This window comes from Mustela lutreola, chromosome 3, assembly GCF_030435805.1.
Source record: "Mustela lutreola isolate mMusLut2 chromosome 3, mMusLut2.pri, whole genome shotgun sequence".
Classification (NCBI taxonomy): domain Eukaryota; kingdom Metazoa; phylum Chordata; class Mammalia; order Carnivora; family Mustelidae; genus Mustela; species Mustela lutreola.
The window spans coordinates 185,996,478-186,012,164 of NC_081292.1; positions in this window are offsets into that span (position 1 = coordinate 185,996,478).

Here is a 15,687-nt window from a genome sequence, read left to right on the forward strand (position 1 = left end):
GAACCCAGAAATAGACCTACAGTTCTATGGTCAATTAATCTTTGACAAAGCAGGAGAGAATATCCAGTGGATATCCAGTGTTCACAAATGGTGCTGGGAAAATAGGACTGCCACATACAGAAGGATGAAACTGGAACACTTTCTTATACCATACACAAAAATAAAGTCAAAATGGAGAAAGACCTCAATGTGAGACAGAAATCCATCAAAGTCCTAGAGGAGAATATAGGCAGCAACCTCTTCAACCTCAGCCATAGCAACTTCTTGCTAGACACATCTCCAAAGGCAGCAAAACAAAGGCAAAAATGAACTACTGGGACTTCATCAAGATTAAAAGCTTTTGCACAACAAAGGAAACAGTCAACAAAACTAAGAGGCAACCTATGGAATGGGAGAAGATATTTTCAAATGACATATCAGATAAAGGGCTAGTATCTAAAATCTATAAAGAATTTATCAAACTCAGGGGCGCCTGGGTGGCTCAGTGGGTTAAGACTCTGGTCTTGGGATGGAGCCCCGTGTCGGGCTCTCTGCTCACTGGGGAGCCTGCTTCCCCCTCTCTCTCTGCCTGCCTCTCTGCCTACTTGTGATCTTTTGTCTGTCAAATAAATAAAATAAAATAAAAACTTATCAAACTCAGCACCCAAAATACAAAAAAAAAAAAAAAAAAAGTCAAGAAATGGGCAGAAGACATGAATAGACATTTCTCCAAAGAAAACATCCAAATGGCCAACAGACACATGAAAAAGCGTTCAACATCAGTCGGCATCAGGGAAATGCAAATCAAAACCTCAATGGGAGGTGCCTGGGTGGCTCAGTGGGTTAAAGCCTCTGCCTTCAGCTCAGGTCATGATCTCAGGGTCCTGGGATTGAGCCCCGCATCAGGCTCTCTGCTCAGCGGGGAGCCTGCTTCCTCCTCTCTCTCTGCCTGTCTCTCTGCCTACTTGTGATCTCTGCCTGTCAAATAAATAAATCAAATCTTTAAAAGAAACAAAACTAAAAAACCTCAATGAGATGCCACCTCACACCAGTCAGAATGGCTGAAATTAACAAATCAGGAAGCGATAGATCTTAGCAAGGATGTGGAGAAAGGGGAACTCTTATGTTCATGGGAATGCAAACTTGTGCAGCCTCTCTGGAAAACAGTATAGAGGTTCCTCAAAAGTTAAAAATAGAACTACCTACAATTCAGCAATTACACTAATAGCTATATCTCCAAAGGATACAAACATAGTGATTCAAAGGGGCACGTGTACCCCAATGTTTATAATAGCAATGTCCACAATAGCTAAACTATGGAAAGAGCCCAAATGCCCATTGGCAGATGAATTGATAAAGAAGATGTGGGATCTATATACAATGGGATATTACTCAGCCATCAAAAAGAACAAAATCTTGTCATTTGTAATGATGTGGGTGGAACTAGAGGGTACTATGCTAAGCAAAATAAGTCAGTCAGAGAAAGACAAAAACCATATGATTTCACTCATATGTGGAATTTAAGAAACAAACAAGATGAACATAAGGGGGAGGGAAGGAAAAATAAAATAAGATGAAAACAGAGAGGGAAACAAATCATGAGAGGCTCATAACTATGGGAAACAAACTGAGGTTGCTGGAGGGGAGGTCAGTGGGGGGATGGGGTAATTGGGTGTTGGGTATTACAGAGGACACTTGAAGCAATGAGCACTGGGTTGTATGCAACTGACGAGTCATTAAATTTTGCCTCTGAAACTAATAATGAAACTAGTAATGCAGTAAATGTTAATTAAATTGAATTTAAATAAAAAATTAAAATAAAAGAAACCTGGCTTAAACAAATGCAAACATTAAAATGTTATAATGGCATCTCTTCTTCAACTGTCAGCTCAGACCCAGATTTAACTGTAAAATTTTATTATGTCTACTTTTCAGTTTGACTTTTCTCATTGGTCTTGACCTTCTAAAATTTCTTCTATTTCCTTTTCTCCTCTCAATTTCCCCTCATTGGTTATTCTTCTCCCTTTGCTCATGATTGTGCTCATGCTACCATGGTTGCGCAGAGATCTCTACTGTTGCCCTACCCAAATCTGTGGTCCACCGTCAGGCTCTGTCTTGAATCTACCTTGGACCAACTCCTTTAGATATGCCTGCAGATATCTTTCAAAATCACTTACTGACTTTGCATCTCATTTTGACACTTAATCACACTCTTGCTTTTTAATGTTATTAAATATTTCACATGACTATGCCATAAGGCTGCATAAAGTCTGATGTTTTGTGCCTCTTTTATACACCACACAGCACTGTACAGAGTAGTGAACATAGATAAAACCTTAGTAGACACAGATTAAGTTCAATTGTACTGCTCATGATTTCAAAGCTCCCTACTTTTCCATTCCTTTTTTTTTAAACAGGGCAAATTGCTTAAAGCACATGTCATTTTTAAAATAAGCTTTCACCTGGTGATGCAATGAAATCTAGATCCATAAGGGAACATGAGGATTTGGGCAGATGAAGGATATTCCTGTCTGGAAGCTATAAAAACTCATGTGGTAATTGATTTGACTGGATTCTAAGGCTGATTAAGTGGTCATAGATCTTTAGGACATAGAAGAAGATTAACCAGAGAATACATTCTCTTCTATAGAGTAATAAGCTGTGAGTTTATGGTTTTCGATAATTTCTCAATCCATTTTACATTTTTATTAAATCTGTGTTATATAGCCTGTTATTCATTGCAAAACATAGCCTTTAAATAAATGCTAAGATGGCTTCTAAAGGTTAATGTTGCCAGTGTCAGATTTTTCTAGGTGATAGTTTAAATGGCTTGACATTTGCTGAGTAGCCCCTGAGAAAGTGCTCCTCCTAAAGAACATAGCATGTGTAGAAACTAGCCTCATTGAACAAACATTAATTGGGTGTCCCCTATATACTAGGTATGCGGGTATGAGGGAAAGGAGTACCTGCCTTTGAGACAGTAGGGATGTAGTGATAAAAAACAGCTGTCCCTGCCTTCTCCCCACTGCTGAATGGGGAAACAGCACAGCAAGGATAGGTACCCTGAAAGTATGAAGGAATAGCATCATGCATGCTAGCGGACCCCGGGGACCCAGTAAGCCTTCCTGGAGGAAATGACAAAGCAGTTTTTAGATATATTGAAGGGGTTTACCTTTGGAACCTCAATCATCATCCATTTCTTATCTGTTGTTTCTTACTTACTGAATTTGTATTGCATAAACTGTCATCTAAGAATTGATACTGTCTTTTTTAAAAAGATTTATTTATTTATTTAGAGAGAAAGAGAGCATGAGTAGGGAGAGGGGCAGAGAGAGAGGGAGGGAGAGAAAATCTCAAGCAGACTCTATACTGAGCATGGAGCCCAGTCTGGGGCTTGATCCCACGACCCCAAGATCATGACTTAAACCAAAATCAAGAGTTGGTCGCCCAACCGACTGAGCCACCCAGGTGCCTCAAGGATTTATATCCGCTTAACTGAAACTTTGTGTATTCAAACTACAAGAGTTCCTTTTTTGTTGTTGTTTAATATTTATTTATTTATTTTAGAGAGAAAGAGGGAGAGAGAATGTGTGAGTCAGGGGACAAAAAGAGGGAAAGGGAGAGAGATCTCCAGCAAACTCTGCACTGAGTGGGGAGCCCAACTTGGGACTCTATCTCACAAACTGCTGGAGTGAGCTGAAACCAGTGGTTCATTGCTTAGCTGACTGAACCATCCAAGTGCCTCCAAACTTCAAGAGTTTTAACCAGAGTGGGAACCAGTTATTTTGAAAACTATGCTTCACTCACCCAGCTGGTGAATTTGTTGTAAAGACGGCATTTGTCCAATTACATCCCAGAGCAGAGGTATCTGGGAATACCTTTAACAATAAGGTGTGGCTAAGTAGGGGCATTATGAGATTTCTTAGTCTTCAAGAGATATATATCCTGTTACTGGAAGTTTATTGGGAAAGTACTGTTAAATTAATTAAACAGGGAGGCATTAGACTGAAGTGACTCTAATGCCAGGATTGCCTATGCAAGCAAACCAAAATCTAAGCCTATAAATGAGTCAAGTTTACGAAATCAAAACACTAAGGACAACCAGTCATAAGCAGGCAACTAGGCTTTGAGTTTTAACCAATCAAATAGTTGCTTTTCTTTGGTTTCACACATTCTTTATGTAAGTCTTTCTCCTGGTTCCTGGAGGTGGAGGGCTCCTATCCACTTCTGGTTTGGCACTGCCTGATTGGAAGGAATCACTTTTTGCTCAAATAAATTCTAGAAATTTTTAATATGCCTCAGTTTATCTTTTAAAGGTGTGGTGGAATAGAAAGCCATTGCCTACTAAGCCTCACAATGATTTTGAATAATGTTTCCCAATCTACTAGCTTTTTAAAATAGTAGCTTAAAAAATGTTTCAGTCTCGGAAGTTGACTTAAACACAAAGATAAGGCTAAGCCTACCCTCCTCAGGTTAATAGCTCCTATAAACTTAAATAAATATATACATAGAAAATAAACAAACTTTCAAATTAAGCATACATCGTAAAAACTAACAATTTAAAACATTAATATAATTTGTGCTACTACTTTGGTAAAACTAAAGAAGAAAAAGATTTCAAAGGTATCAGGTCAGATTTTATATTTTCATATACATTTCTTGACCTCAACAATACTAGTACATAGCGTGCCAATTCACATTAATATTAATAATTTCAAGAATTTATCTGTTAGGTGAAGATAATTACATGTCATACTTAATCAAAATTTGGCCAGAAACAATGCTTGTCAATTCATTGACTGTTATATGAAATAGATACATAAATCTAGTTATTGATGAAGAGAAAAAAATCTTTAATGTGTATCTCCTCTTCTATATGTTATATTCAGAAATAGAAAATCACATACACCCCAATATTAGTTTCCTACTGCCCAATTTATCACACACTTGGTGGCATAAAACAACATATACTTACTCTCTTATGGTTAGTTCTGAGTCAAGTCCCAAATCAGCTTTATTGGACTGAAACAAAGGCTTTGGCAAGGCCACACTCCCCCAGGAGGCTCTAAGAAGAATCTATTTCCTTGCCTTTTCTGGTTTCTAGAGATGCATTCCTTGGCTCATGGTCCCTTCCTCTTCAGGATTCAGCAATGTTCATCTTCAAGGTCAGGAGTGTTACATTTAAAAAAAAATAAAACATTTAGGATTTTTAAAATTTTTTTAAAATTACATTTTTTAAAATGTAACATTTAAACATGTCCAGTGTGGAGCCCAACATGGAGCTTGAACTCACAACCCTGAGATGAAGACCTGAGTTGAGGTCAAGAATCAGATGTTCAACCAACTAAGCCACCCGGGCACCCCAGCAAGCAATGTTATATTTTCAAATCTATCTTTGCATCATCATCATATACCACCTTCTCTTCTGTCTGTCTCATGATTACATTGTGATTACATTTAGGTAACCCAGATAATCTCCCAATCTTAAAGTCCTTAACTTAATGACATCTATAAAGTCTCATTTGCTATGTAGAACAACCTTCACAGGTTCTGGGGATGAGGATCTGTTTCTGGGGGCCAGTGTAGCCCATCACAATCTCCTTATGACCCAAGTATGGTGGTACTGACTGCTGTGCAAAAGCTTTTCTTGACTTCAGTATGTTACCACTCAGTGTTCCCAACACTGTTCTCAAGTTACGTTACTGAGAAAATGGCATTTACTTTAATTGGCCTTTACTCAGGACACGAAATATGAATGCAGTATAGACACATGCATGAAATTGCATGATGGCATTCAGCTCTTAGGTGCCATCTCATTGTCCCATGCATGTATCAGTTTATTGTCTCAGACTATCAGATTTGTTGGCACACAGTATCTCTCTGGTCTGCTTGTCCCATCATCATGGTGATTTAGCTCCTTCCAGCCTGAGTTTTGACTTCCCTCACAGAAAGGATCTGATTGGTCAACCCTGAAGCATTCTTAGAGGTCATCTCCTTTGGACAGAGCTTTCACGGCACTCCCCCCAGCCCTTGTTATGGGATAAGCATTAGCAGGTCCTGTGATGCATTGGGCACTTCCTACAAGAAGTCTTCTAAAGAAGAGCATCTTGGCATGGTAGGCAGTTTCTCAAATGTGGGTGGTCTAGTTGCAAGTTGAGCTGCATAATTTCTTTAGTAAAAGGAGAACAGAGTCCATGCTTCTATGAACTACAGAATAATGACAATCGCTAAATAGCTATATTTGGGGAGATAGGGCACATTCAAGGGAGACTATTCAAATTCATTAAGTCTTTTTCACTATCAGTTATGGCTGTGGACAAAACTAAAAGAGTTACTAAACGTTTAGGGTAAAGAGGAAGGTGGGTTGAATTTGAGGAAATTGCCCATGAGTTCTTATATCTTTATTGATTTCTTGTATGACCAAAGGCTCTTCTCTTTGGAACAAAGGAACAGAAAAACACTTTGGGGGGTAAAAGTAAATGCAGAAGCAAGTCAAAGTGAGAGAATCACATATGCAAGACCAAGCAGCAATTTGCTTTAAGTAGACAAATTAAGCTGGAACAAAGCAGATGAGGGAATTCAATGGAAAGTTAAAATCATGTGTATTGTAACTTCTAGTGAGCAGGAGCCCAGTCTAAAACTCTGGCATCCAGGCTCACAATTCAGGGTTTTTCTACCATATTTTGATTTCTGTCGTATTGTCATGAGTCTGAAAGCTTCAGAGAAGTAAAATGACAGATAATGTTTGCAGTTTTCATAGAGATTGTTTGGAGGAAAGATACAACAACTACCATGATCCAATCTTTTCATAATTTTTTTTTTCCTCCATGTACTTCTAGAGAAGTATATAATTTTTAAAATCTTCTTGGGAAATTTCAAATCATTTGGTAATTTTTACATACTACTGAGTTTCTAGAACTTGCTAAATTTTGGTTTACATGAATTAAAATTACTATGTAATTGGATTTATTGAAAAACTTATTTAAAACAAGACTAACAATAGTTGAGAATTCTCTTAAGACAACATTATTGTTTATATTATTTCCCTGACCTATCCTTACACAGTCATACTTCTTTGTTACTCATTAATTAGAAAGTGAGAGGAGTAGTATGTGTGAGACAGAGTTTGTTGTCCCTGCTGTAGACCAAGATCTAAAACAGTCACTTCTCATGATTGCTGGGGAATGTTTGTGGCCAACAATAAAGAAAAAGTGAAGTCAAAACGTTTATCTTCAGAAGTGGCCCTTACTTCAAAGCAATGAGAAGGATTAAAAAGGATGTTTCAGGAAGGGCACAATATGGAGGAAATTACTAGACTAGAAAAGCATTAAATATAGTATAACTTTTCATATACCAGTTGCCTCTTGGCCAACATTGACTTAGCTTCTAATGCAACCAAATGGAAAGCGATTTGGGCAATGAAGATCGTTATTCCACAAGTAAATCTTTTTTTGCAAAGCCAAACAAATGAATTTTTACAATGAATTATAATGGTTTTATCCTTATATCAGTAGTAAAAATAGAATATGGAAATTTAAAAATATAAATGGGACTTTGCCAAATTATCCATCCTAATTGAATAGACTTAAGTTTGATTTATATGCTTTATCATCTTAACTCATTGTGTAAACCTGATTTGAAAATTCAAATTAATCTGAAGAAACTTTCATTTCAAAATGAATCAATACATCCCTTTAATAGAAAATTTCAAGAAATAAGAATTGGTAGAGATAGCTTCATTTCCTAGCAACAAGTCTCATATTGATGTTATATTTTTCCAATGGCGCATATGCATTGTATCATAAGATTATAATTACATTTCAAATTGTCATACGTATAGTTATTTTTTCCTACATATTCAAACAACTTAACAAAATTAAAGTCAAACCCAACAAACTGTCTAATAATTTTTTACCAACTTAAAGTGCCATAGAGAAAGCAATTAAAATAGAGAAGCTTTTCTTTGTTAACAGCTCACCAGTCAAATGGGTAAGCAATTCTTTTTCAGCTTTTTTTTTTTAAAGATATATGGTTTTTTTTAAGGTAATCGCTACACCCAACATGGGACTTGAACTCATGCTCCCGAGATCAAGAGTTTCATGCTCTACCAACTGAGTCAGGCAGGCACCCTGATGTTTTTTTTTTAAGTTAAATATTAAGATGAACAACTGACTTGTTAAAGACTAGTCATATATTCCCAAAATATATTGTCATGGCTTAAGAATAGCATGATATAATTTCTGAAGTTGAAATAAAATCATGTTTCTCAATGGGTATGTTTCCTTTATGTAAAAATTTAGTCATTTATGGATGTTTGGAAAGACAGTCCATTCTTGATTATTCAGAAATCAGAGCAGTCTTTCTTCTGAGTTTTCATAATCAAATTTCTGGATTTACATCAGATCTTATAGGAAAGCAAAACACAAAATACAAAATTCTTACAAATATGTAATACAAAACTACCATTTATAAAATTTATAAAATTTAGTCCCCTCTCAAAGAATACAGAATTCTCTGTGCATAATGTTAGCCTTTAATACTCCCCATGGCTTCAAGCATCAGTATCTGGACAGTCGGATGTAAAATATAATGTAAGGCAAAGTGAAAATGCAAAACTTCCACAAGATGCAAACTTTCATAAAATCACTGAGAGTGCTGCTAGGTTGCCAGGCAAATGCATATGTTAATACTCAACCACTGGAGAAGGCAAAAGCAGCAGGAGTGATGAGAGAGTAGGAGCTTCAAAAGAGAATTCTTTCAACACTAAAGGGTTAAGGGAGACCTGTGGGGAAAGGTGAATTGAATTGAAGACATCAGATCTTATTATCAAAAACATTTGTTTGCAACGTTATGCCTCAAAGCAATGAAATTTTGGCTCATTCTCTGTTCATTCCAAAAATCAATATACAATGACAAGTTGTAAACTAAATGTTGTTAAATATGATTATTTTCACAATTTCTTTTACATTTTCCAAGCTAAAGGTCCATCCAGTCTCTTTCACTTCCTCTTTTTCCTTCCCTTCCTCCTCTTTTTTCCTTTCTTGTCCTTCAGTATTTATGAAGACATTTTGGCCCCAAAATGTCTACCTTCAGTTGATTTCTCCTCCTACCAAAGTGTCAGATCATGAGAACCTTTAGGGCAGAAACAGAGAAAGGAATGAGCTGGGCCATTTCAAATCTCAATAACCTGAAAAAGAGAGGAATAGGGGTAATGGTACCTGCTCTGAAATGCCATCATCTTTTGGGGGCAGATGTTCTAGATCTGTGAACTTCCCAGTTCTCAGGCATTAACCTTTCAGAGCTGGAGGGGAGTCTTTTCTTTTCTTTTCTTTTCAATTTATTATTATTTTTTAAAGATTTTATTTATTTATTTGACAGAGAGAGATCCCAGGTAGGTAGAGAGGCAGGCAAAGAGAGAGAGAGAGAGAGAGAGGGAAGCAGGCTCCCCGCTGAGCAGAGAGCCCGATGCGGGACTCGATCCCAGGACCCTGAGATCATGACCTGAGCCGAAGGCAGCGGCTTAACCCACTGAGCCACCCAGGCACCCCGAGGGGAGTCTTTTCAAAAGCAGAATGTAATCAGTTATACTTCGTAGTCTCATGTCCTCCTTATTCACTTAGATTCCCAAATTTTTGTTCAAAATGAGGTTTTTCAAGCCTAAATTATATTCCCTTTATGGGTCATTATTATTTTTTTCTTTTAATCCTCTTGCTTGTCCTGCCTCCTACGTGTAGGCCTACCTTAAGGTGTTTGCCCCTCCTTTCCTCTATGCTTTCCCTTGAATGTCTTGGAAATTAGGAGGCTGTGTTTTTAAATGGTTTCATTGCTCACCTGGTAAACAGATATGTTTTAGGGATTTTCCAAATAGATTTCTGACAATAAATAAATAAATAAATAAATAAATGAATGTGTTTTTTTTCCTGCATGAAAGCTAGGCTTTAACAAATGAAACAGGTACAGCCTCCCAGGGGGCCTTCCGTCTTACTGTTCTGCCATATGTGGAAACAAATATCTCACATTCTTCCCTTTCAGTTGGGATTTGAAACTGAATCTCTTCCTAGTTAATATATTCTTTTTGTTAATTGCGAGTATCAGAGAATACCATTGCCAGAATAAAATTTCAGTTTCTTTCATGCATCAGTAATTGAAAAAGGAAATATTACTGGACTGCCTTGTTCATTATGATTCAGCAGAGAACATCCATATCCGGGAGGAGTAAGAAATATGGGTACCTACCCTCCCGGTGCATTCTACTGAACCATAGGTAATTAATACTGGTCACCCCTAGTTCTAGTATGGAGGTATAATAGAAATATTAGGCATACCTTATAGGTTGAATTCTAACCTTAAGAGGTTATCAATATTTGCAAATTATATTCTTCAGATACCATACAATTGGTCTGCAGAGATTATTTAATGAAAATCTCTTTAGCGATAAGCTGCAATATAAAATGTGAAATGATTCTTTACAAGAACATGCTTTATACAGGATTTTATTATATATTTCACTTAAAATATAGACATTAGGTAAAATGTGGTTCATCAATGGTGATTATAAACTTTATAAATCATTTCATGATATTCTTCATTTCATTTACACAGAGAATGAGTAATGTATTGTAGCAAGGAGCTGTTATTCCCTCTAAAGTCATGTTGTAAAGCAATACAAAAAGGTTTATTATTTTAAAAACAAATTCACAATTTTTTTTTTTTAAAGATTTTATTTACTTATTTGTCAGAGAGAGAGCAAGCGAGAGAGCAAGCACAGGCAGACAGAATAGCAGGCAGAGTCAGAGGAAGAAGCAGGCTCCCTGCGGAGCAAGGAGCCCGATATGGGACTCGATCCCAGGACACTGGGATCATGACCTGAGCCGAAGGCAGCTGCTTAACCAACTGAGCCACCCCGGCGTCCCACAAATTCACAATTTTGATGTTGCTTTTCCTATACTTTTATTTCAGGAAGTTAAAATACTGATTTTCACAAGCATGAACGTTTTTAACTTTCACTACATTAAAACAACAACAACATACCAAACCCTGCAAAATAACGAGTGCTATATTTTGGTGCAAAATTTCTTCTCGGCATTTTGATAAATAAGCCATTGGTACATCATAGTCCACAAAGATGGAGATGCTGTGTTAAGTTACGTGAAAATAGAGAGGCTTCAGTAATATCTACTTGGAATATGGTTGTATTTCTCTTCCAAAAAACCTTGGTGCCATTTTTCACCTCAAGTTTTTCCTTTAAAAGCACATTGTTTGGAATTCATATTCCTCCCTTAGCAAGGTTAGGTTCTTTGTTGCCTTGACATAGGTCTTGATTCATGTTTGCATAGAACTAAACTATCACAGTATATCATACCCCTACTGAAACTATTTTGCTGGCTTTCTGTCACATTACAAATTGATTTTCAAATACATTTGCCTTATAAAGGCATAGACTGCTTTGCCTGTGTTTAAACACTGCATAAACCAAATTTAGTTATCTGTTTATTCTTCATGCTTGCATGGACCAAGTTGTTTGCACTTCGCAATGTCCAACTGTCGGCGATAATTTACTGCAGAAAAAAACCCTTTCCCCTATTTCTAGAATCTGTAACTCTTACCTTATGAATTTAGGAATGAGCCAGTTTAATGTTATAACTTACTACAATAATATATTTGTATGTATGTGCTCTTATATTCATATACATTTGCTCTTAGTTGTAATGTATAGAGGTTTGTTCTGTGCTTACTTGGTTGTAAATTTAAGGACAGCACAACAGAGAAATGCACACACATGCTGATTTATTGACAAAGACTGCAAACATATTTCAGTTTATGGAAGGGAAGATGATGTATTTTTCTATTTTATTGTCTTATGAGGTCTATACTGTTATCCTTTGTTTTCAAAAGTTAATGGCGACTTTATTTAGAAAACGAATGGATCAAATACTGTTTAAAATCGGTACTGCCACAGCTTCAGATCGGGTATGCTTATCAACAAATAACACTTGAAATATAAGAAACAATCATTTCAGGTAATACTTAATGATTTTTGAATGATTATAAAACACTTTGCGAAGCTGAGCTTGTCAAGATTGCTTGATCTGTGAACATGTGAGTGTTGTAATTTTACTTAAAGAGATAGAAAATTTAAATGAGAAGAAGAGGGGATATAGGGCTATCTTTGTGTTTGATTTGATGTTAAATTTATTCTCTGAGTGAATGGAATAGTTAATTCAGTATTTTAAAAATTATCCTTAGTTTTTTTTTTTTTTTTTTTACTGTGTTATACTGATATTGTATAATAAACAATACCCTGTCATCTGAGAATATCTCTATTCAAAGCTTCAAAGGTGTCTTTTTTTTTTTTTTTTTTTTTTGGTCTGTGATTCAGATTCAGAATAAGTTAGATTTTTGTGATTCTCACCCAATGTTTCAACCATTTATTCTGGCACCCTATAATTCAAGAAAGGAAATTTAACTCCTACTTGGAAATGAAACATAGAAGAAAATTTCAAAGCAAGCTGCATTGTCTGTCGATTATAATGGGAATTGGCCAAAACCTTGACGGGTTTTTTTTTTTAAAGAAGGTATTTTCCTCTACAGAGGCAATTGTGCACTGATAATTGAAGTTAATGGTTTTGTTTTAATTTTAACAAATGTGGGGTTGGCTAAGTACCTCTTAATTTGAGTTTGGACATAGAGAAGTATAATAATAAGCTCTCACAGGGATGGTTTACAAACTGCTTTAACATAAGCTATTCTCATTTGATTCTCACAGCAACACAAAGAGAAGGCAATTATTATTTTCCCAATTTTGGAGTTGATAAAAGGGAAGCACAGATGGTAAACTCTATGAGGACAAGGATAGTTGGTCTCATTCACTCATTTTCCCAGCACCTAAAGTACGGACTGGCCTATGATAAACTCTCAAGGACCACTTGGCACATGAGATTTTGAGTGGAAAGATGTATTAAATGGCTTCACTAAGGTTAAAAAAAAAAAATTAGTACATGGGAGACCAGGGCAGGAACATGTATCTTGTATCTCCAAAAACACTGGGCTGTTTTTTTTTTGTCTTTTGTTTGGCTATTCATTAGCAATTATCCCATCCCTTCTGTTTTCTCCTTCCTGCTCCCCATCTCCCAAATAGATGCTTGTGAATTCTTTCAAAAATCTGTATACATTAAAAATATATTTCTTCTCAGGGCACCTGGGTGGCTTAGTCAAGTTAAGCATATGACTCGATTCCAGCTCAGGTCATGAATTCTTTCTTTCTTTCTTTCTTTCTTTCTTTCTTTCTTTCTTTCTTTCTTTCTTTCTTCCTTTTTTTTTTTTTTTTAAATATTTTTATTTATTAATTTGACAGAGAGGGACATAGTGAGAGAGGGAACACAGGCAGGGGGAGCTGCAGAGGGAGAGGGAGAGGGAGAACAGGCTTCCTGCTGAGCGGGGAGCCCGATGCCGGGCTCGATCCTAGAACACTGGGATCATGACCTGAGCTAAAGGCAGAGGCTTAACGACTGAGCCACCCAGGTGCCCCTCAGGTCACGATCTTGGGGTCATGGATGGAGCACTGCATTGGGCTCTGTGCTCAGTGGGGAGTCTGCTTGAGATTTTCTCCCTCTGCCCCTCCCTAGCGCACACACATTCTCTCTCTAAAATAATAAATAAATCTTTAAAAATATATATATAGATATATATATACACATATACATATTTCTTCCTTTAGTTTTAAATACTCTTATCCAATAAAAATGGCTGGAAAACAAAGGGCATTTTTTTCTTTTTCTGTTCTTTCTCAGTTTTGATAATTACTGCTATCACAGCATCCACATTCACCGAAAGCAATAAGCCTGAAAGATGTGAAAATCTTTGACATCAAGTCACTGAGTGTGAAAATAGAACTCTATTGAGAAGATAATGTGACCAGAAAAAATTTCTGGTAATATATTTTCCCCACAAAAACTGTCATTTCTTACTCTGGAAGGAAAAGCCTACAATTCTTGGGCTGTTTGGACAATTTTGAGAGTGAGACAATAGAAATGTGAAACACCTTCTAGCCCCACAGCCTTTGCCCATCCTGCTCTGGAGCAAAATATTTCCCCTTGTTGGGGGAAGGGAGGCAGGCAGTATCTTATATGTAAAAAAAACCCTAAAAAACAAAAAACAAACAAACAAACAAAAAAAAAAACAGGAGCCTTTCTTACCTAGCCCTACTGAAGTAAAACAAAAGACAAGATTTCAAACCAGACTCTCACAATTCAGAGCTCTTAACATCTTTGTTAATAATTTCATATATATTTTTTGAAGATTTTATTTATTTACGACAGAGAGAGACACAGCGAGAGAAGGAACACAAGCACAGGGGAGCTGGAGAGGGGGAAACAGGCTCCCCACTGAGCAGGAAGCCCGATATGGGGCTTGATATGGGGCTTGATCCCAGAACCCCGAGATCATGACCTGAGCTGAAGGCAGACGCTTAATGACTGAGCCACCCAGGCACCCCATACTTTCTCAGTTATTTCAAGATCTGAATTTGCTAACTGCTCCTCCCGTACACACCTTTTCTTTTTTTTTTTTTTTTTTTTGGCTACATAATGATGTGCTTTGGCTCTGATCTGTAAACAATAATGTGTACAGGTTCTTCACTTGCACCAAAGAGACCTATGTGTTCAGACATGAAATATCTTCACCTTTACACTCAATTACATCGGTTAGATGGCATTTTCAAGGGAGCCAGTCCCCATAAATTCATAGATTTCAGGTTTGTTTCCATAGCAATCCTATATCAAGCTAAAAGCATTCCAGAGTTAAAAACTTGTTCTTAGAAGTTTTCAGACCCCAACTCCTGGGACTTTTCTCTGGCTGTCTTTTCTAAGGTTTTATTTATTTATTTGGGAGAGGGAGGAGAGGCAGAGGGAGAGAGAGAGAAGCAGTCTCTTCAATGAGCAGGAAATTGGACAATGCTGGGCTCATCCCAGGACCCCAAGATCATGATCTGAGCCTATGGCAGACCCTTAACCAACTGAGCCCCCCAGGCGTCCCCGGCTGCCTTTTCTGTTTGTAAGTTGAGTCTCATGACAACGGTGTTTCCTCTCCCTGCCTCTTCTCCTTTTCTTCTCTCTTCCTCCTTCCCAGCCTTAAACCTAATTTCTCTCTCCTTGTCCCATGGAAAGTAGTTTAAACACTGTCCATTGCTACTTTAGCTTTTGCTACTACCCCTCTCAGCCAAGCATCTCATCAAGAACTTTCCCAAATCATTCCACAGACAAAATCTGGTTTACAAAGGTATTTTTTACATTCTGATTTTATACACTCATAGGTTTTGTTTTTCTTCAGACAGTTCTATTATAATGTTCCAGTCACATACCAGTAGTCATGGTTGATGGATGGCGGGGGAGGGGAATCTAAGCAGCATCCCCCTCCCCACCCCCCCCCCTGAGTGAAGAATTCAGTCATAGACAAATTGTGAGGCACAACTGATTTAGAGATTTCTGGGAAAACAACTTATCTTAAGCACCGGGAAAGTAGAGCAAGTTTGGCCCACAAATAATGGTCCCCGCCACATCAAAGGGCCAAGCTGACTCTGACTACAGCATAAATCTTTCATTTTGTCCTCATTCATTCATTCATTCCTGTGAGTATCTACTATGGCCCTGGAGCTGTTTTGAGTGCTGGGGATAGAGCAATGAGTAGACAAAAATCCCTTGGCACATGCAT